The following is a 22317-nucleotide window of genomic DNA, read 5'->3' on the forward strand; positions in this document are numbered from 1 at the left end:
CCATCCTGACTTTGAAATACATTTCTGCTCCTCCAATGTCACTTGGTCAGAATCCTGGAATTCCTTTCCTCAGGGCGCCATGAGTATCCCTACACAAACTGGACTGCAATGAGTCAAGAAAGCAGCTCACAACCCCACCTTCTCCAGGGGAATAAAATGATTGAAAACAAATGCTCGGCCAGCCACTGCTGCTCACATCTATTGCACTGTAAGGGACGCTGTGTCTGAGGTTCTTTGGGAAATCACAGATGCATTGAAACCTCAACCTTCTTACCCAGGCTATGAATTTACTGCAGATGGCTGAGGGCGCGGGTTTAGCAATTGCCATCAAAGGAGATGAATTTTGTGGTGCCATTTCTTGGTGGATTTTTCTTGTGCATCTTGTAGGTGGTACACACTGCTGCTACTGAGCAGAGGAAGTGGGTGCTTGTGTTTAGCGCAGTTGGCTGGACAGCTGGTTTGCAAAACTGATAGCATGGGTTCAGTTCCCACGCTGACCGAAGTTACCACGAAGGACTGCACTTCCTGAACTCTCCCTTTGCCTGGGGTGTGCGGCCCCCAGGTTAAATCACCACCAGTATTCTCATTCTAATGGGGCAGCGGCCCTATGTTCTGGTAAGGCTATGGCAATTTAACCTCGACCAATAAAGGCTGTTCCTTCCTTGATGTAGTTGAGATATTGAGTATTGTTGGAACTGCACTCTTGTGGGGAGTATTCCATCACATCTGGGATCTTGCTATGCAACTCCTTCTCTTCCAATACTTTGCACAAATGTCATCCAGCAAATGCTCCACTTCACTCCTGCCACCAACCACATGGGAACATGATGAGGCCATTCAGCCAATCAAGAGGGTTTTGTTTGTGCAGTCGTGTATCTTTGTTAACTTTGTAATCATCAACACTCAAATACACAACTCAATGGCCTTAAGTAGTCAGTATCTCAGCACAGTGTGGTAAATTGTCCCCGCTTCTCTGTTTCCCAGGAATTAGCCGGTACAGAGTTCTCATGTGCCAGCTACACCTGGCTGCAAAGTCTTTCTTTGTCAAACATTTCTTTAAATGCCCTATGACACCAGATGACCAAAAGTTAAACAATGCAGAGCTATATATTCAACGGGTCTCAAATCATTCTTCAGCATGAGCTGGCTCGGTGACGTTAAACTGGCAAATATGAGACATGTAACCTCTTTCCAAAACGATGGGAGGACTTGTCAATTTCAACTGAAATCAGGAGCTTCTCTGCAACTCTCACTCTTGCAACAGCATACCAGAGTCACCCAGTGGCATTTTATCAACATTACATTGAAATCTGTCTCATTCGACCAATTTTTACAAGTCAGAGGGAGAAGTTCACTGCATAGTCGCCATGGTGCTGCTGTCCCCTCATTCAGGGACAAGTGATGGTGGTTCATTCTGAGGGGCATTGATAAGTGAATAGCAAAGGTTTATTTTCCCCCAGGTAGGGGAGTCCAAAACTTGGCGGCACGGTGGAACAGTGGTTAGGGTGGATTAGCCACGCCAAATTGCCTGTAGTCTTCAGGGATGTGTAGATTAGGTATGTTGCAGGGAGAAGGGTGGAATGCTCTGAGGATCAATGTGGACTTGTTGGGCTATAGGACCTGCTTCCATACTGTAGGGATTGTACGATAGATGGCATACGTTTAAGGGGAAAGATGTAAAAAGAGCCTGAGGGGCAGCTTTTTCACACAGAGGGTGGTGCATGTATGGAATGATTTGCCAGAGGAAGTCATAGAGGTGAGTACAATTGCAAGAGATAACAGAGATTTGGGCAGGTACATTGATAGGAAAGGTTTAGAGGCACATGGGCCAAACACAGGCAGATGAGACTAGCTCAGTTAAGGACACCTGGTTGGCTTGGACGGGTTGGGCCGAAGGGGCTGTTTCCCTGCTGTATGACTCTCACGCTCCACACGAGGGGAGAGGTTGAGAAGGAGAGTCCCTCATGGTGCCATTGACTAGATGCAGGAATTGAACCCACACTGTTGCTGTCACTCTACAGTGCAAACCAGCTGCCCACACTAGTACCAGCCCTTGGAAAGAGCTTCCCAATTAGCCCTATTCCCTAGCTTTAGTCCCAAAGGTTTGCAAGTTGTGTTCCTCTTCAAATTGAAGGGGTAGATTTGAAATAGTGGTAAGTACGGCAAACTGATTGAGAGGTTTGAGAAGATCTCTTCAGAAAACCATGCACAGTTCTTATAAAGAGAATAGAGCAACTGAAGGAAGAGGTGGAAAATTTCTCAAGGATGATCCTGGTACTGGGAATATCTATCTATTCAGAATAGTTGGCAGTGGCTGTTGGGGTACTGCAGAAATCAGCGCAAAGACTCCAACTATTTCTTCATTCCTACAAGATGGGATTGAATGTAATATCACAAAGTTTGCAGATGACACGAAGGTGGGTGAGTGTGTGGGAGGGCGCAGAGATACTTCAATGTGATTTGGACAAGCCGAGCGATTGGGCCAAAGCATGGAATGTATAGTATGATGTGAGGATAAATGTGAGGCTATCCATTTTGGTAGCAAAAACGGGATTGTGGATCCTTATCCTAGGTTGGAAAAAGAGGAGGCGCAATGAGACCTGGGTGTCCCTCTACACCAGTCACTGAAGGTAAGCATTGTGGGAGCAGCAGGCAGTGAAGAAGGAAAATGGCTATGTTGGCCTTCATAGTGAGAGGATACAAGTACAGGAGCAGGGATGTCTTGCTGCAATTGTAATTGGCCTTAGTGAGACCCCACTTGGGCTGCTGTGTAGTTGTGGTCTCCTAGTCTGAGGAAGGATGTTCTGGTTGTAGGGAGAGTGCGACAAAGGTTTTCCAGACTGATTCCTGGGATGGCAGGGCTGATGTAGGAAGAGAGACTGGATCGGTCAGCATTACATTCACTGGCAATTCGAAGAATGAGTGAGGATCTCGTAGAAACCTGTTGAACTCTAATAGGGTTAGATAAGGTAACAGAGGAAGGATGCTCCTGATGATGGTAAGTCGTGAACCAAGGGGTCACAGTTTAAGGATATGGGGAAGACCACTCAAGACTGACGTAGGAGAAATGTCTTCACCCAGACACAGGTGAGCCTGTGGAATTTTCTACCACAGAAAGTCAGGGAGGACAAAACATTGAATACTTCAAAGAAGAAGTGAGATGTGGTGCTCTGAGGGGAAAAGGGATTGAAGGGTATGGAGGGAAAGCAAGGAACAACATATTCAGCTTGATGACCAGCTATGATCCTATTGAATGGTTGCCAGGCTCAAGGGCCGCATGGTCTGCCCCTGCTCCTACTGCTATTTTCTACAGTATGATGAGAATAGAATTACTTCTGTTGAAAAGAGAAGACCCCAGTGTGGCCATTAGAGATCTTCAGGGTGGAACAGGGCAGACTTAGAGAAGAGAAGAGGAGATGTCACAGGTAGGGTCCCTGCACCGTCTTCGAGCCCACTCCAAGACTCAACCAAAACACAGTAAGAAATATTCAGTATCAATGACCAAATCCTCCGACACACGCCAATGGCAGGCAGTAACAGTGCAAGAAATTGCTGCTCAGTCTTGTGGTGGAAAGACCATTGGAGCTTCTACCATCAACATCCTACATCACATAAAGCAGAGAAGTTCCAGAAGGCAGCTTACTACCGACCACCCATCTTCTCAAGCGCAGGTAGGGAAGGATAATAATCCCGGACCTAGCTGGTGACCATAGATCCAGATTATAACACAAATGTGTAAAGTTCCTGTTGCCACGACAATTCAGACTTCCTGAGTGAAGTGTAGCACCCAAACTGCAGATGCAGGGGAAATTGTCCCTCTAGTGGGGAAGTTCAAAACTAAAGTCCGTAAGTACGCTCTGATTCCAAGATGGATTCAGGAGGAACCTTTTCCACTCAGAGAGTAAGAATGTGGACCTCAAGATAAGACCAAATGAAGTAGAGTGAGGGGAGAGACATGTGAAGATGTAAAGGCTGGCATGGATTTGATGGACCTAATAATCTATTTCTTGTTTCGTCTAGTTATTTATTCAACTTTGCTTTTCACAGTTACTACTGTATCTGCTTCAAATTAAAACAATTCATGACATAGAAATATACTGGCATGGTGGCTCAGTGGTTAACCTTGATGCCTGATCATTGTACACTTGCTTAACCTGTCTCGATCCCTCTGTAGTCTCCTAATTTCCTCTTCATAGCTAACTTTCCTACTTCTCTTTGTGCCCATCGCAAATTTAGCAATCGTACTAATGGTCCCTTTATTCAAGTCATCTATATTAATTATACAAAGCACTGAACCCTGTAGCATACTATCCATTCCATCTTTCCAAACAGAAAGTGACATATTTATCACTCTAGTCTATCCATGTTATTCTACCCACCATGAACTTCTATTTTCTACAATAACATTTGATATACCAAATTTTATCAAATGTCTTTCAGAAATCTAGGAAAAGCACATCCATCAGTTCCTGTTTGTCCACATCACATGTTAATCCTCTCGGAGCTGAAATAAATTGGTTAAATATGACAATTTAAAATCAGCTGCTAACGTCATCTCTATGATAGTTGTTAATGCAACTGACCTATAGTTTCCTGCTTTCTTCCTCCCTCTCTTTTCGAATAAAGGAGCTAAGTTTGCTATTTTCCAGTTGAATGAAACTTTCCCAATTGTAATTTGGATTATAAAACCAGAGGATCAAACTTACCCCGAGCTACTTCTTTTCAGACCCAAGAATGAAATTAATCAGGACCCAACAAATTGTCAATCCAACAGTTTGCTTACTGCACATTCCTTGGGATTAGAATTTTCTTCGCGCCGTCCCTCTCTCCCTTTTCCTAATTTATTGCTGTTTCTCGCAAGTAATTTGTATCCTCTACCATAAAGAAAGATGCAAAATACATGTTCATTTCCGCAACCGTCTCCTTAATTTCCATTATTAATTCACACACACACACACACACACACACACACACACACACACTGAAGATCTTTAGACAGCACCTTCCAAACTCAGGACGACTTCCATCTAGAAGGACAAGGGCAGCAGACACATGGAAACACCACCTCCTGCAAGCTCCCCTCGGACCCGCTTACCATCCTGACTTGGAAATATATCGCCGTTCCTTCGGTGTCATTAATTCGAAATTTTGGAATTCCCTCCCCAATGACATTGTGAGTCAACCCACAGCAGAGTGGACTACAGGGGTTCAAGAAGGCAACTCACCCCCACTTTCTCAAGGGGGCAACTAGGGACGGGCAATGAATGCTGGGCCCAGCCAGAAATACACACATCCCACAAAATGAATGAAAAAAAACATTCCTGCTGTTGGACCAACACCATCGCTTAGTCAAATCTGTTCTTTTCAGAATGTCTATTAGAGCTTTCACTGTCTGTTTTTATAGTTCTAACCAGCTTTCAGTTGTATTCTAATTCTTTTTCCTCCTTATTAATCTTTTAGCCGTTCTTTGCTGTTTTTAAAATTTTGTCAAAATTTTTGACCTGTCACCCATCTTTGTGTATCTATCGACTTTTTTAAAGACTTTGATGCTATCTTCAGCTTTTCTATTTAACCATAGGTAGTGGCACTTTCCATGGGAACTTTTCTTTCTTGTTGGTATGCATTGATGCTATGTCATCAGAAATATCCCTTTAAATATCTGTTACTGCATCTCCAATAACACATCCCTTGATATAATTGATGATGTGATAATGGGAACTGCAGATGCTGGAGAATCCAAGATAATGAAATGTGAGGCTGGATGAACACAGCAGGCCCAGCAGCATCTCAGGAGCACAAAAGCTGACGTTTCGGGCCTAGACCCTTCATCAGAGAGGGGTGATGAAGGGTCTAGGCCCGAAATGTCAGCTTTTGTGCTCCTGAGATGCTGCTTGGCCTGCTGTGTTCATCCAGCCTCACATTTCATTATCTTGCATTCCCTTGATATAATTGTCCGTTTAGCCAGCTCTGCTTCCATATCATGATAATTAAGTTTATTTAATTTAAAACGGCAACTTCCAAAAACACTTGAAACTGAAAAATTGTGCATGCCCATGGGCAAAGCAATAGTTTAATCTAAGCACTCTTCGGTCTAGAGTCTGTATCATTTGTCTGAACCAACTCCTAAAGCAGCAGATCCAAGATTGCCAATGTCCTGAGTAAAGATGTTTCTCATGAGCTTTGTGTTTGATTTCTTGGAGGTTATCTGATATTTATAAGCTCTTGTCAAGGACTCTTAGGAAACTATTTGCTGCCCATACCCTCAAACGATTTCATTATCTCATATTTCTCCATCTCACCTCCCAGCAGAGCCATAGAATCATACAACACAGAAACAGGCCCTTTGGTCTAACTCATCCAATCTGATAAAATAACCTAATCTGATCTAGCCCCATTTGCCAGTATTTAACCCATCTCCCTCTAAACCTTTCATATTCATGTACCCATCCAGATGCTTTTTAAATCTTGTAATTGTACCAGCCTCCACCAGCTTCTTCTGGCAGCTCATTCCATGCACACACCACCCTCTGTGTGAAAAAGTTGTCTCTTAGGTCCCTTTTAAATCTTCCCCCCTCAGCTTAAACCTATGCCCTTCAATTCTGGACACCGCTCCCGCCTCAAAAGGTATTTTTTTTGTTTCAGCACAGAAGTTACTTGAAGCTGAGTCGTAAGCACGAGTACAGACATTATGTGATTGCAGATATATTCAAGCCTTCTTGTAAATAACCCAGCTGTGAAATTGATTGGCTTGCAACTTGGAGTGATGCTAACACGATGGGTTCGATTCCCACATTGACTGAGGTGACTGTGAAGGACTCTCCTTTTCAACCTCGCCCCCTTACCTGAGATGTGGTGACCCTCATGTTAACTACATAGAATCCCTACAGTGTGGAAACAGACCCTTCAGCCCAATAAGTCTACACCGACTCTCGGAGCATCCCACCCAGACCCATCTCCCCAGAACCCACTTAATCTACACATTCCTGACCTGTTTGGACAATTTAGCATAGCAGTCCACCCTAACCTGCACACCTTTGGACTGTGAGAGGAAACCGGAGCACCCAGAGGAAACCCACACAGACGCAGGGAGAATGTGCAAACTCCACACAGACAGTCACCCGAGGCTGGAATTGAACCTGGGCCCCTGGTGCTGTGAGGCTGCAGTGCTAACCACTGAGCCAACTTTACATTTATCACATTATTTGTTTCAAGATGTTTATTTCTTATAAATCCCTTGTTAACTTTAAATCTCTTGTTGTGATTCATAAGATGATGTTGTTGATGTTAAGTTCCCCTCTGCTCCTCTCTATTCTGCCCCTACAGCCCCTTGTGGTTACAATACCTCAATAATCCACCAGATGGCATGAGGGTTACACCTTGGGAGATGAGTGGAGCAAACTGTGAATTGCAGCACTTTAAATCATGGCCCGGGTGTCCCTGTGATTACGGAGTCACTTCTGTATCAGGACCGCACAGCTGATTGAGGGAAATAGTCTGGGAAATTGGAAATTCCGATGGCTAATTCCCTATCATCTGGAACCCTCTGCACCCCTTAATGTTAGAGAAAACAGAAGGGTCCGACTCACTTAAAATTCCAGACAGGGTAAACTCAGAAAGATGTCCCCGAACCAGGGACCAGGGGCCTGCCTGGAACCAGGGCTCACACTTGGTTTAAGGATATACCGGGAGGCCATTTAGGGCAGATGTGAAGAGAAATGTCTTCAACCAGAGAGTGGGGAACATCTCTACCACAGAAAGCAGTTGGGGTGAAAACACTGAATGTTTTCAAGGAGGAGTTAGATATAATTCTTGGGGCTAAAGGGATCAAAGGATGTGGGGAGAAGGCGGGAACAGGGGACTGAGTTGGATGGTCAGCCATGATTGTATTGAATGGCACGGCAGGCTGGAGGGGCTGAATGGCCTACTCCCGCTCCAATTTTCATGCTCCTATTAATAACTTATGATTGCAAGAGCTGAATATTGGCCACTCTGCCCTTCAAATCTGTGCTGTCATTCTAGTTCTTAATAGATCCTCTATTTCATTGCCATATTCTGGAGAGGTGATGGTCAATTGGTATTATCACTGGGTTGTTAATCCAGAGACCTGGGTAACATTCCAGAGACCCGGATTTGAATCCCACCACACCAGATGGTGGAATTTGAATTCAGTAAAAATATCTGGAATTAAGAGTCTGATGACGACCATGAATCCATTGTCAGAAAAACCCACCTGGTTCACTAATGTCCTTTACGGAAGGAAAATGCTGTCCTTACCTGGTCTGGTCCACATGTGACTCCAGACCCACAGCAATGCGGTTGACTCTTAACTGCCCTGTGGGCAATTAGGGATGGGCAATAAATGCTGCCTGCCCAGCGATGCCCTCATTCTGTGAATGAATAAAGAAAAAAAAATGCTATTCTCATATTTTTTGACATCACTAGTATCTAGAAACCTGTTAATTTTTGTTTTCTCAATGACTGAGCCTCCACACAATCCTCCGAGATAGAGAATTCCCAAGATTCTCCAGCCTCTGAGCCCTCCTCAGCTCAGTGTTAAGTGGCCGACCCTTTATCCTTAGGCTGGAAACCGGACCATCCAGCCCTGGGAAATCAGAGACTGCAAGAGGCCTCTCAGGTGTGCAGTATCTGTGTGGAGATTCCCCGAGAAATTGAAATCTGCCATCGACAATCCACACAGTGTTTCCAGCCTCGGGTACCTGTCTGTGTGGAGTTTGCACATTCTCCCTGTGTCTGCGTGGGTTTCCTCCGGGTGTTCCGGTTTCCTCCCACAGTCCAAAGATGTGCAGGCTAGGTGGATTGGCCATGCTAAATTGCCCGTAGTGTTCAGGGGTATGTGGGTTACAGGGGGATGGGTCTGGGTGGGATGCTTCAAGGGGTGGTGTGGACTTGTTGGGCTGAAGGGCCTGTTTCCACACTGTAGGGAATCTAATCTAAATAAAGAATAAAGATCATCTCACAATCTCTAGAGAGTACAGGCCTGGCCTAGAATTCGAGGAGCTGGGCAGTGACATTCATGAGCAGATTGATGTAGGGAGTGAGGAGGTATTGGATGTTGAAAATGGGGCATATCCCCAGGTGGATACAGAGATAATGGGAACTGCAGATGCTGGAGAATCCAAGATAGCAAAGTGTGGAGCTGGATGAACACAGCAGGTCAAGCAGGTGGATACAGTTGTGTGCTAGGCTTCTGTGAGAGACAGAGGAAGACATTACCGAGGCCCTGACCCAAATTTTTATATAGTCTAGGCCTACAGGTACCAGATGAATGGAGGATAGCTAATGTGGTTCCACTTCTTCGGAAGGATGGGAAAGGTAGGCCAGGGAATGATAGACCAATACATCTCACATCAGTGGGAGGGAAGCTATTGGAGAAAAGTAATTGCCATTTATAGAATCAAGGGATAGACAGTTTTGTCAGCGGGAGCTCGGGCCAAACAAATTTGAGTATTTGAGGGGGTGACCAAGGGTGTGGAGGAGGACCAAGCAGTTGATTGCAATTTGTACAGATTTCAGCAAGATCTTTGATAAGGCTCCATGCAGGAGACTGTTAAGTGAAGCAAATGCTGATAGGGTCCAGGGTAACTTGGCAAGCTGGATCCAAAGTTGGTTTAGTGACAGCAGGAAGCGAGTGGTGATAGACACTGTTTGTGAGACTGTGGGCCAGTGTCTGCTGGTATTCCACAGCGATCAGTGTTGGAACCTTCACTGTTCGTGCCATTCCTAGGTGATGTAGGTGAGAGTATGGGGGCTGGGGGGAATGCAGATGACAAGTAAGTTTGTGGATGACACTGAGATTGATTGGGAGGTTAGCAGTGACAAGGAAGGTGTTAGGTTACAGGAGAATCTAAACGTTTTGATCGGGTGGACAGATCAGTGGCAGATGAAATTTAACTTGATAAGTGTGAGATGATGCACTTTGGAAGAAGGAACAAGACAAGGGAGTTCTCCCAGGACATTAATGAGCTCAGAGGAACAGAGGGATCTTGGGGAGCTTGTCCTCAGATCCTTGAAGGACAGGTTGATATGGTAATTAAGAAGATGTATGGGACACTTCTGTTATCAGCCATGGTACAGATTATAAGAGTAGGGAGATAATGTTAGAGCTGTGCAGGAGATTGGTTCGGCCACAGCTGGAACATTGTGTGAAGTTCTAGTCAGTGCACTACCAGAAGGATGTGAACATACTGAGGAGGTGCAGGCCAGATTCGCCAGGATGTTGTCATGGAAGGAACATTTCAGCGGTGAAAAAGCTCAAGTTACTTTCTTTGGAGTAGAAGAGGCTGAAGGGTCATTTGACTGAGGCGTATGAGATTATAAGAGGCATGGACGAGGTGAGTAGAAAGCAGCTGTTTCCCTAAGCTGAAGGGGTGAGAACAAAGAGGCACACTTTTAACATGAAACGCAGTCGGCTTAGAAGGGATTTAAATGGAAAATCTTTTGCCCCCACAGAGAGGTGGTGATCTTGAATGAACTGCCTGGGGGGAGGTATTTGAGACAGGAAAACTGACAACCTTTAGGAAGTGCTTGGGTCAGCACTTGAAGTGCCCGCTGTCATGTTCAATACTATGTGCCTGGTGTGGGAAAGTGGGCCTGGTGTTGGTAGCAGATCATTTTTGCAGTACAGACTTGATGGACCAAAGGGCCTCTTCTCTACAGTATGATTCTATGATTTCCTCCATCTCTCCCCATTGGATAATCCCACCCCTCCAAACTCCAATTGCATTGTCTGTATGGAAAGTATATTCCTTCTTAGGTAAGAAACCGAAGCTGCGTACGAGACTCCAGGTGGGGTCTCACTCAGGCTCTATGCAACTTTAGCATGACATCTTTAAAGCTGTCCTCAAAATCCCTTGTAATAGAGACAAACATAGTGTTGGCCTTCCCAATTGTTTGCTACACTGCAAGCCAACCTTCAGTGACTCACAAACAAGGACACCTAGGTCCCTTTGCTCTAAAGTATCTCAACACTTCCCAACCTCTCACAGTTAAAGAGATATTCTGCTTCTTTGTGGAAAGCTTCATATTTATTTACTTGAGCTCCATCACCATGCTCTTGATCATTGATGTAGCCTGTCCAAATCTCCTGGAAGCCTCCGTGCACCTTCCACACAACTCAACCTTCTACCGAGTTTGGTGTCAATAGAAAATTTGGAAATATTACAAATGACCTTGAAATCCAAGTCCTTTGTGTAAACTGAAAGCAGCTGGGGACTCAGTACTGATCTAATGACTGCCTGCTATTCTGAGAGTTGATTCCCATCCATCCCAGCATGACAGCCCTTATCCCATAAGCTCTAATTTTGCCAATCGCCTGAACAGGGTCTGACCTCCTTTCATCACCTACCCTGTCACACCACTCAGAATCTTCTCTGTATTAAATACTAACTCCTCAATCTTCTCAATTCCAATGGATACAGGCCTAAACTATCACCTTGAGATAATCCTCTCTTCCTAGTTATCTTCCCCAAACTGTTTTTGAGGCATTTGTTTCTTAAATTGGGAGGTGTGGCATTGTTGGTCAAGGACAGTATTACAGTTGCAGAAAGGATGTTTGGGGACTCGTCAACTGAGGTAGTATGGGCTGAGGTTAGAAACAGGAAAGGAGGAGTCACCCTGTTGGGAGTTTTCTATAGGCCTCTGAATAGTTCCAGAGATGTAGAGGAAAGGATAGCAAAGATGATTCTCGATAGGAGTGAGAGAGACAGGGTAGTTGTCATGGGGGACTTCAACTTTCCAAATATTGACTGGGAACACTATAGTTCGAGTACTATAGATGGGTCAGTTTTTGTCCAGTGTGTGCAGGAGGGCTTCCTGACACAGTATGTAGATAGGCCAACAAGGGGCAAAGCCACATTAGATTTGGTACTGGGTAATGAGCCGGTCAGGTGTTAGATTTGGAAGTAGGTGAGCACTTTGGTGATAGCGATCACAATTCTGTTATGTTTACTTTAATGATGGAAAGGGACAGGTGTATACCACTGGGCAAGAGTTATAGCTGGGGGAAAGGCAATTATGATGAGATTAGGAAAGATTTAGGGAGCATAGGATGAGGAAAAAAACTGCAGAGGATGGGCACTTTAGAAATGTGGAGCTTATTCAAGGAAAAGCTCCTGTGTGTCCTAGATAAGTATGTACCTGTCAGGCAGGGAGGAAGCTGCAGAGTGCGGGAGCCGTGGTTTACGAAGGAGGTGGAATCTCTGGTCAAGAGGAAGAAGAAGGCTTATGTTAGGATGAGATGTGAAGGCTCAGTTAGGGCACTTGAGGGCTATGAGGTAGCTAGGAAAGACCTAAAGAGAGAGCTCAGAAGGGCCAGGAGGAGACATGAGAAGTTGTTGGCGGATAGGATCAGGGTAAGCCCTAAGGCTTTCTATAGGTATTTAAGGAATAAAAGAATGACGAAAGTAAGATTAGGCCCAATCAAGGATAGTAGTGGTAAGTTGTGTGTGGAGTCAGGTGAGATAGGAGAAGCGCTAAATGAATATATTTCAACAGTATTCACTCCAGAAAACAACAATGTTGTCGAGGAGAATACTGAGATACAGGCTACTAGACTAGGTGGGATTGAGGTTCACAAGGAAAAGGTATTAGAAATCCTACAGAGGGTGAAGATAGATAAGTCCCCTGGGACAGATGGCATTTATCCTAGGATCCTCTGGGAAGCCAGGGAGGAGATTGCCGAGCCTTTGGCATTGATCTTTAACTCGTCATTGTCTACAGGAATAGTGCCAGATGACTGGAGGATAGCGCATGTGGTTCCCCTGTTCAAGAAGGGGAGTAGAGACAACCCTGGTAATTATAGACCAGTGAGCGTTACCTCAGTTGTTGGTAAAGTGTTGGAAAAAGTTATAAAGGATAGGATTTATAATCACCTAGAAAATAATAAATTGATTAAGGATAGTCAGCACGGTTTTGTGAAGGGAAGGTCGTGCCTCACGAACCTTATGAGTTCTTTGAGAAGGTGACCAAACAGGTCGATGAGAGTAAACCGGTTGATGTGGTGTATATGGATTTCAGCAAGGCGTTCGATAAGGTTCCCCACAATAGGCTATTGTACAAAATGCAGAGGAATGGAATTGTGGGAAATATAGCAGTTTGGATCAGAAATTGGCTTGCTGAAAGAAGACAGAGGGTGGTAGTTGATGGGAAATGTTCATCCTGGAGACCAGTTACTAGTGGTGTACCGCAAGGATCGGTGTTAGGTCCACTGCTGTTTGTCATTTTTATAAATGACCTGGATGAGGGCATAGAAGGATGGGTTAGTAAATTTGCAGACGACACTAAGGTCGGTGGAGTTGTGGATAGTGATGAAGGATGCTGTAGGTTGCAGAGAGACATAGATAAGCTGCAGAGCTGGGCTGAGAGGTGGCAAATGGAGTTAAATGCAGACAAGTGTGAGGTGATGCACTTTGGTAGGAGTAACTGGAAGGCAAAGTACAGGGTTAATGGTAAGATTCTTAGCAGTGTAGATGAGCAGAGAGATGTCGGTGTCCATGTACACAGATCCTTGAAAGTTGCCACCCAGTTTGACAGGGCTGTTAAGAAGGCATACAGTGTTTTAGCTTTTATTAATAGAGGAATTGAGTTCTGGAACCAAGAGGTTATGGTGAAGCTGGACAAAACTCTGGTGTGGCCGCACATGGAGTATTGTGTACAGTTCTGGTCACCGCATTATAAGAAGGATGTGGTAGCTTTGGAAAGGGTGCAGAGGAGATTTACTAGGATATTGCCTGGTATGGAGGGAAGGTCTTACGAGGAAAGGCTGAGGGATTTGAGGCTGTTTTCATTAGAGAGAAGAAGGTTGAGAGGTGACTTAATTGAAACATATAAAATAATCAGAGGGTTAGGATAGGGAGAGCCTTTTTCCTAGGATGGTGACGGCGAGCACGAGGGGGCATAGCTTTAAATTGAGGGGTGAAAGATATAGGAAAGATGTCAGAGGTAGTTTCTTTACTCAGAAAGTAGTAAGGGAATGGAACGCTTTGCCTGCAACGGTTGTAGATTTGCCAACTTTAGGTACATTTGAGTCGTCATTGGATGAGCATATAGACGTACATGGAATAGTGTAGGTTAGATGGGCTTGAGATCGGTATGACAGGTCGGCACAGCACGAGAGCCGAAAGGCCTGTACTGTGCTGTAATGTTCTAATGTTCTATGTTCTATGTTAAAACTATATATATTATTCCAAACGTGACCTCACCAAGACTCCATACACCAGCAATGAAGTCTCCTCGGCATTTTATGTTCTATTCCTCATGGATTAAGCAACAAAATTCCATTAATCTCCCTAAACACCTACTGGGCGGGTAGACTAACATTATGTGATTCATGTGCTTGAATACCCAGCCCACTCTGTTCCTCAAAATTCCACCAATTCCCTCCTTTTAAAAAGCCACACTTAAAAGGTAATTTGTAGATGTCTTTGAAGATCTGAGCAAGTCTTCAATTTTAGCTTGTAATTGGTACCAGAAATCCTCCACATTTTTGTTGTATTCCGTTTTGGGCTGGGGCTTTGCTACTGGGTCATCGTAGAAATGTAAAAGCTAGGGCCAGGACTAGGCCATTTGACCCCTTCAACCTGCTTCACCATTCAATATAATCATCTCTGATCATTGAGCTCAGTATCATAATCCACATTCCCCACCCCCGCAACCCTTCTATATCTCTCGATCTGTTTCAGCACAAGAGCTATATCTGCTTCCTTCTTGAACAGACGTAATGTTTTGGTCTCGACCACTTCCTGCGATAGAGAATTCCACAGGTTCACCACCCTCTGGTGAAGATATTTCTCCTCATCTCAATCTTAAAGGGTTTCCTCCATATCCTTAAATTACGAAGCAGAGAGTGGGGATTAAAGGGTCTTTCTCAGGATGGCAGCTGGTGTCAAGTGGTGTCCCACAATGGTCAGGGACCACAACTTTTCACTTTATACATTAGTGATTTAGATGAAGGAACTGCAGGCATTCTGGCTACGTTTGCAGACGATACAAAGATAGGTGGAGGGACAGATAGTATTGAGGAGGTGGGGAGGCTCAGAAAGACATGGAGGTTAGGACAGTGGGCAAAGAAGGGGCAGATGAAATACAACGTGGGAAAGTGTGAGATCATGCACTTTGGAAAGAAGAATAAAAGCATGGACTATTTTCTAAATGGGGTCAAAATTCAGAAGCCTGAAGTGCAAAGAGACCTGGGAGTTCTAGCCCAGGATCCTCTCAAGGCAAACTTGCAGGTTGAGTCAGTAGTCAGGAAGGAAAATGCAATGTTGGCATTTATTTTGAGAGGACTTGAATATAAAAGCAGGGCTGTACTACTGAGGGTCTATACGGCTCTGGTCAGGCCACATTTAGAGTATTGTTTGCAGTTTTGGGCCCCATATCTCAGGAAGGATGTACTGGCTCTGGAGTGGGTTCAGAGGAGGTTCATGAGAATGGTCCCAGGGATGAAAAATTTAACATATAATGTACATTTGAGGACTCTGGGTCTATATCCGATGGAGTTTCAAAGGATGAGCGGGGATTTAATTGAAACTTACAGAATACAGAATGGCCTGGACAAAGTGGAAGTTGGGTAGATGTTTCCATTGGTAGGAGAGACGAGGACCCGAGGGCACAGCCTTAGAGTAAAGGGAAGACCTTTTAGAGAAACTTCTTCAGCCAGAGAGTGGTGAGTCTATGGAATTCACTGCCACAGAAGGCTGTGGAGACCAGGTCATTGAGTACATTTAAGACTGAGAGAGAAAGGTTCTTGATTATCAAGGGGATCAAGGGTTAATGGGAAAAAGCGGGAGAATGGAGTTGAGAAACTTATCAGCCACAATTGAATGACAGAGCAGGCTTTGATGGCCTGAATGGCCTAATTTCTGCTCCTACGTCTTATGCTCTTATTTTTTTCAGAAATGCTGTCAAACCTGCTGAACACTTCCACCAACTTCTGTATTTGTTCATGCCTCATGCCATTATAGTTTCCCTTGTAAAGATTCTGGACCGTAATTTCAGAAGCAGCTACCTCACTCTCCATCCTGATGAAGAATTTTTTCATGCTATGGTCACTCATCCCCAAGGGGTGTCTCACAACTAAATCATCAATTACACCTTTTCCAATGCATAATACCCAGCCCAAGGTGGCCTGTTCTCTAGTTGCTTCCTCACAGGATTGATCCAGAAAACCATTCCATATACACTGTAGGAATTCCTTCTTCATGGTATTGTGACAAATTTGATTTACCCAAACTACATACAGATTTCAAGCTTAGGACAGCACATTTTTAACGCGAGGGGAGAGAGATTTAAGAAGACATAAGAGGCCAATGTTTCACACAGATTGTGGTTCGTGTGTGGAATGAACTTCCAGAGAAAGTGGAGGATGTGGGTAAAATAACAACGTTTAAGAGACATTTGGGTCAGTACTTGAATAGGAAAGGTTTGAAGGGACATGGTCAGGGAGAAGGCCAATGGGACTAGTTTGGTTTGGGACTATGGTCGGCATGGACTGGTTAGACTGAAGGGTGTATTTCCATGCTGTGTGACTATGAATATTAAAGCCATCCATGATTACCGACGTTGCTTTACTGCATCTAGCTCTATGTTCCTATTAGATGCCATGAACAACAACATCACCACCACAGTTTTTTTTTGCTTTTGTTGCCTGCTCGACTTGCCCTTGAGAGGATAATGGTGAGCTGCCATCTTGAATGGCCGCAGTCACTGTGTGTTGGCAGACCCACAATGCCATTAGGGAGGGAATCCCAAGATTTTGACCTGGCAACAGTGAAGGTGCAGCATGGTTCAAGTCTTACCCGCTTCAGAAATGTATCATAACATGTTGGAGCTTGTTGCTTGGTTGACTTGAAAGAAATTGATTTAAGAGGGCGTTTAGCCTCACCACACATTGCAGGAGGGTTCTGGCCAAGTTCATTAAAAATACCACCTGCTCACCGTCACACTGTCATTGCTGTGGTCCTTCTTTGTGTAAACTGGCTGTCATTTCTCCTACATTAAAACAGCCACTCTGCTCCCAAAATAAAGCACTTCACCAGCTGTAAGGTGCTTTGAGATACCCTGAGATCATGAAAGGTGCTGTATATCTGAAACCCTGCACTAGATTGCAGCCTATGAAGCTTTTTGGTGTAGTGGCAGTGGCCCAGCTGGCGAGCCAGGAGATCTGAGCTCAAATCCCACTTGCTCCATTCATGTGTCATAATATGCCTGAACAGGTTGATTTAAAATATCCACCATTTGAGGGATACAATGCTGCAGTGGCAGTGTCCCTACCTCTAAGCTTGGAGGCCTGAGTTCAAGTCCTGCAAGGTGAAGAGTCATCTAGACTCAAAATATGAGCTTGCTTTCCCTCCACAGATGCTGTCTGACCTGCTGTGCTTTCCAGCATTCAGTACAGATTCCAGGATCTGCAGTCATTCGCTCCAACATTGTGCTTCATTGCCCATCATATCTCTTTGGGGAATGCCCACTCTGAGGAAGTTTTGCCCTTCCCTTCAGCTCTGATGAAGAGTCCTTCTCTCTCTCTCTCTCTCTCTCTCTCTCTCTCTCTCTCCATGGATGCTGCATGACCTGCTGAGATCTCCTGCATTTTTTGTTTTCAGTTAGTTTGACTTCCTACCTGTTCTCGAGGAGTGTAGCCACACCTCAGAACAATGTAACCAGAAACTATAATAAATCACTCCCAGGTATCCATTAGGCACTAAATCCATCAGTTAAGTTCCATCTGGTGCAACTTGGCAAACAATGAGCAGAAAGGAAAGTCTGTTGTCTGAACCACTGGCTCTCACAATGCTGCTGATGTGAAAGATCCTGGCAGTGAATGTACTGATGTTGAATGTCACTAGATGGCACACTGATCCCACACTGACCAAACCAGAGCCCCACGCAACCAGCCCAGCACTTCCCCTCCACCCACTGCATCCCAAAACCAGTCCAACCTGTCTCTGCCTCCCTAACCTGTTCTTCCTCTCACCCATCCCTTCCTCCCACTCCAAGCCGCACCTCCATTTCCTACCTACCACCTCATCCCGCCTTGTTGACCTGTCCATCTTCCCTGGACTGACCTATCCCCTCCCTACCTCCCCACCTATACCCTCCTCTCCACCTATCTTCTTTACTCTCCATCTTCGGTCCGCCTCCCCCTCTCTCCCTATTTATTCCAGAACCCTCACCCCATCCCCCTCTCTTATGAAGAGTCTAGGCCCGAAATGTCAGCTTTTGTGCTCCTGAGATGCTGCTTGGCTTCCTGTGTTCATCCAGCTCCACACTTTGTTACCCCATGCCGAGGTTCGGGATTTATGTTTCATTCCAAAGTGACCACGATTCAGATTGAATATATCAGTGTATGACATGGCAAATGCAATTACTTGGGGTGAGCCGGAGCAAAATGGATTTAAACAAGTGTTGATCAGTTAACATTTGTGAGATTGGAGTTGTTCAAACTGAAGTTGTGAGATCGAAGAAATTTATCAAAAGAATGAGTTGCATAGAGGAAAGGGGAAGCAAGAAATTGAAATGTTGGCATTCCGAGCAACTGGCCTTGATGGGCCGAATGGTCTCCTCCTGTTCCTACCATTGGCAGCAGCCATGTTGCTGATGCCTTATCCATGAGCCCCCACCAGCATTACTTAAGCTCATTAAGGTCCATATGGACAATTGCAGTGAAGCCTCAGTAAAGACATCCTGGGGGCATCAGAACCACTACAATGGCTAATTAGAAGGTTCACGAGAATGGTGCCTGTTATGGAAGGATTGTCTTCGGAACATTTGAATTTGAATTCAATAAAAATCTGGAATAATAATGCCCATGTAATCATTGTTGACTGTCTGATAAAACCATCTGGTTCACTAATGTCCGTGAAGGAAGGAAACACTCATATTCCGCTTGGGAACCCTGCAGCCCAATGGTGTCAATGTGGACTTCACAAGCTTCATAATCTCCCCTCTCCCACTGCATCCCAAAACCAGCCCAGCACTTCCCCTCCCCCCACTGCATCCCAAAACCAGCCCAGCCTGTCTCTGCTTCCCTAACCTGTTCTTTCTCTCACCCATCCCTTCCTCCCACCCCAAGCCGCACCTCCATTTCCTACCTACCACCTCATCCTGCCTTGTTGACCTGTCCATCTTCCCTGGACTGACCTATCCCCTCCCTGCCTCCCCACCTATACCCTCCTCTCCACCTATCTTCTTTTCTCTCCATCTTTGGTCCGCCTCCCCCTCTCTCCCTATTTATTCCAGAACCCTCACCCCATCCCCCTCTCTTATGAAGAGTCTAGGCCTGAAATGTCAGCTTTTGTGCTCCTGAGATGCTGCTTGGCTTCCTGTGTTCATCCAGCTCCACACTTTGTTACCCCATGCCGAGGTTCGGGATTTATGTTTCATTCCAAAGTGACCACGATTCAGATTGAATATATCAGTGTATGACATGGCAAATGCAATTACTTGGGGTGAGCCGGAGCAAAATGGATTTAAACAAGTGTTGATCAGTTAACATTTGTGAGATTGGAGTTGTTCAAACTGAAGTTGTGAGATCGAAGAAATTTATCAAAAGAATGAGTTGCATAGAGGAAAGGGGAAGCAAGAAATTGAAATGTTGGCATTCCGAGCAACTGGCCTTGATGGGCCGAATGGTCTCCTCCTGTTCCTACCATTGGCAGCAGCCATGTTGCTGATGCCTTATCCATGAGCCCCCACCAGCATTACTTAAGCTCATTAAGGTCCATATGGACAATTGCAGTGAAGCCTCAGTAAAGACATCCTGGGGGCATCAGAACCACTACAATGGCTAATTAGAAGGTTCACGAGAATGGTGCCTGTTATGGAAGGATTGTCTTCGGAACATTTGAATTTGAATTCAATAAAAATCTGGAATAATAATGCCCATGTAATCATTGTTGACTGTCTGATAAAACCATCTGGTTCACTAATGTCCGTGAAGGAAGGAAACACTCATATTCCGCTTGGGAACCCTGCAGCCCAATGGTGTCAATGTAGACTTCACAAGCTTCATAATCTCCCCTCTCCCACTGCATCCCAAAACCAGCCCATTTCTTCCCCTCCCCCCACTGCATCCCAAAACCAGCCCAGCCTGTCTCTGCTTCCCTAACCTGTTCTTTCTCTCACCCATCCCTTCCTCCCACCTGAAGCCGCGCCTCCATTTCCTTCCTACCACCTGATCCCGCCTCCTTGACCTGTCCATCTTCCCTGGACTGACCTATCCCCTCCCTACCTCCTCACCTATACTCTCCTCTCTACCTATCTTGTTTTCTCTCCGTCTTCGTTCTGCCTCCCCCTCTCTCCCTATTTCTTCCAGAACCCTCACCCCAACCCCCTCTCTGATGAAGGGTCTAGGCCCGAAACATCAGCTTTTGTGCTCCTGAGATGCTGCTTGGCCTGTTGTGTTCATCCAGCTTCACACTTTATTATCTTGGATTCTCCAGCATCTGCAGTTCCCATTATCACTGAAACTGCCATCCTTACCTGGTTTGGCCTCCATGTGACTCCAGACCCACAGCAACGTGTTTGACTCTGAACTGCCCTCTGGGCAAATAGGGATGGGCAATATACGCTGGACTAGCCAGTGATAACCACATCCTATGAATGAGCACAAAAGAAAATTCTGTCACCTTTTTGCGATCAATGTGAAGCTATAGTGAGTTAAGAAAAAGAAACTCCTAAAGAATTACATCTTGAGAGCATGACTTTTGTACCATGATTAAATTGGAGAGGATATAGTGGAATTACAGCCACTGCTGCAGGACACTGATGAATCTTATATTCAATAAAGATGATCTGAGCCTGACTAATTATTGGAATAAATGCAGGGCTGGAAGCTTAGTACGCACAGATCTGCTGGAAGAAGATTAAAGAGGATGAAGAGGATTTGGAAATGAATTAACCCCTTTGCAGACGGGTTTCCATTCTGGGATTAAGGGAGAAAGACCCTGAGCACATTAATAGGGTAGGCCAGGTGCTGGGTTATGGGGAGCAGCTGAGGAATTGCAACAAAATGAAGATGAAGTAACTGATACAGATGGACTGGTCAAATATGTTTCCATTGTTGGGTTTAGGAGGCAACTCAGAACACTTTGGGGGAGAAAAGGTTCAAGGTTGTTGATTTTCAGGGGATGTAATGCTGCTTCTTTCACTTATATACCAATAGGCTTTGTGTATCGAACAGCCAACCACAAGTGACGATCATCCCCAGGCAAAGACAACTGTCAGGGTGTGATTCATTGTACACAATTCCAATCACCACGCAATACTGAGCAAACTGATTCCCGGATTAAGGCATTCAAACTCTGAAGGAAGGTTAAAGGATTTGGGGTTCCTTTTTATTCATACACAGGTGAGGGCATCACTCATCGGGCCAGCATTTATTTCATTACCAATCCCAAAGAGTAGTTAAGAGTCAACCACATTGCTGTGGGTCTGGAGTTACGTGTAGGCCAAACCTGGTAAGGATGGCAGTTTCCTTCCCTAAAAGACATTAACGAACTGGATGGAATTTTCCTGACAATTGATGCAGGATCATCATCAGGGCCTTAATTCCAGACATTTTATCAAATTCCACAATCTCTCATGGCAGGATTACGAACCCAGGTCTCCAGACATTATCGGGTTCCTTCTAGATTCATAGCTCAGCGATAATATCACTGGGCCATCATCTCCCCAGATTGTTGGGTTTTGATTCTAGAGTCAATGGGTAAGACTTCAAATTGAGAGGGCCATAAAATATAGGAGCAGAATTAGGCCAATTAGCCCATCGAGTCTCCTCTGCCATTCGATGTTTCTCTTACTGTGATCAAACAAGTTGGTTATCAACCTGCAAATCCTCCTAATGAACACCGAGAACAGACAGAAAGAGCAGGAGAGATTCCTCGTTAGCTGTGTGAGGGAAATAAGGCTGTAGCCCTAACCATTACTAACCAGGTCTCCAACCTACAGCATCCATGTCACGTGTATGTTGCCATGGCAACCCGGGGTCTCCAGGGAGCCTCCTGTCTCAGTTCTTGGCTGTACATTCGGTGTGGATCATGTTGGTGCCAAACCTTGGGATCCCCATTTGATTCCCTTTCCCGCTGCCCCAGCCCGGGGACCTGTCCGTGTGCCTTTCCCATGCTGGTAATGTGGACGATCAAACCCGCCTCTGGAAAACCCCATCCAGGAGGTGGTGAATTTTGAGAACAGACTGCCCCAGGGTGCAGAGGCTTTGGAGAGAACGTCAGAAAGAGGAGCAGGCATGGACCCTCAGCCTATCAAGCTTGCTTGGTCATCAATGCAATCAGAAAGTTTAGAATT

Source organism: Stegostoma tigrinum, chromosome 9, assembly GCF_030684315.1.
Source record: "Stegostoma tigrinum isolate sSteTig4 chromosome 9, sSteTig4.hap1, whole genome shotgun sequence".
NCBI classification, from domain to species: domain Eukaryota; kingdom Metazoa; phylum Chordata; class Chondrichthyes; order Orectolobiformes; family Stegostomatidae; genus Stegostoma; species Stegostoma tigrinum.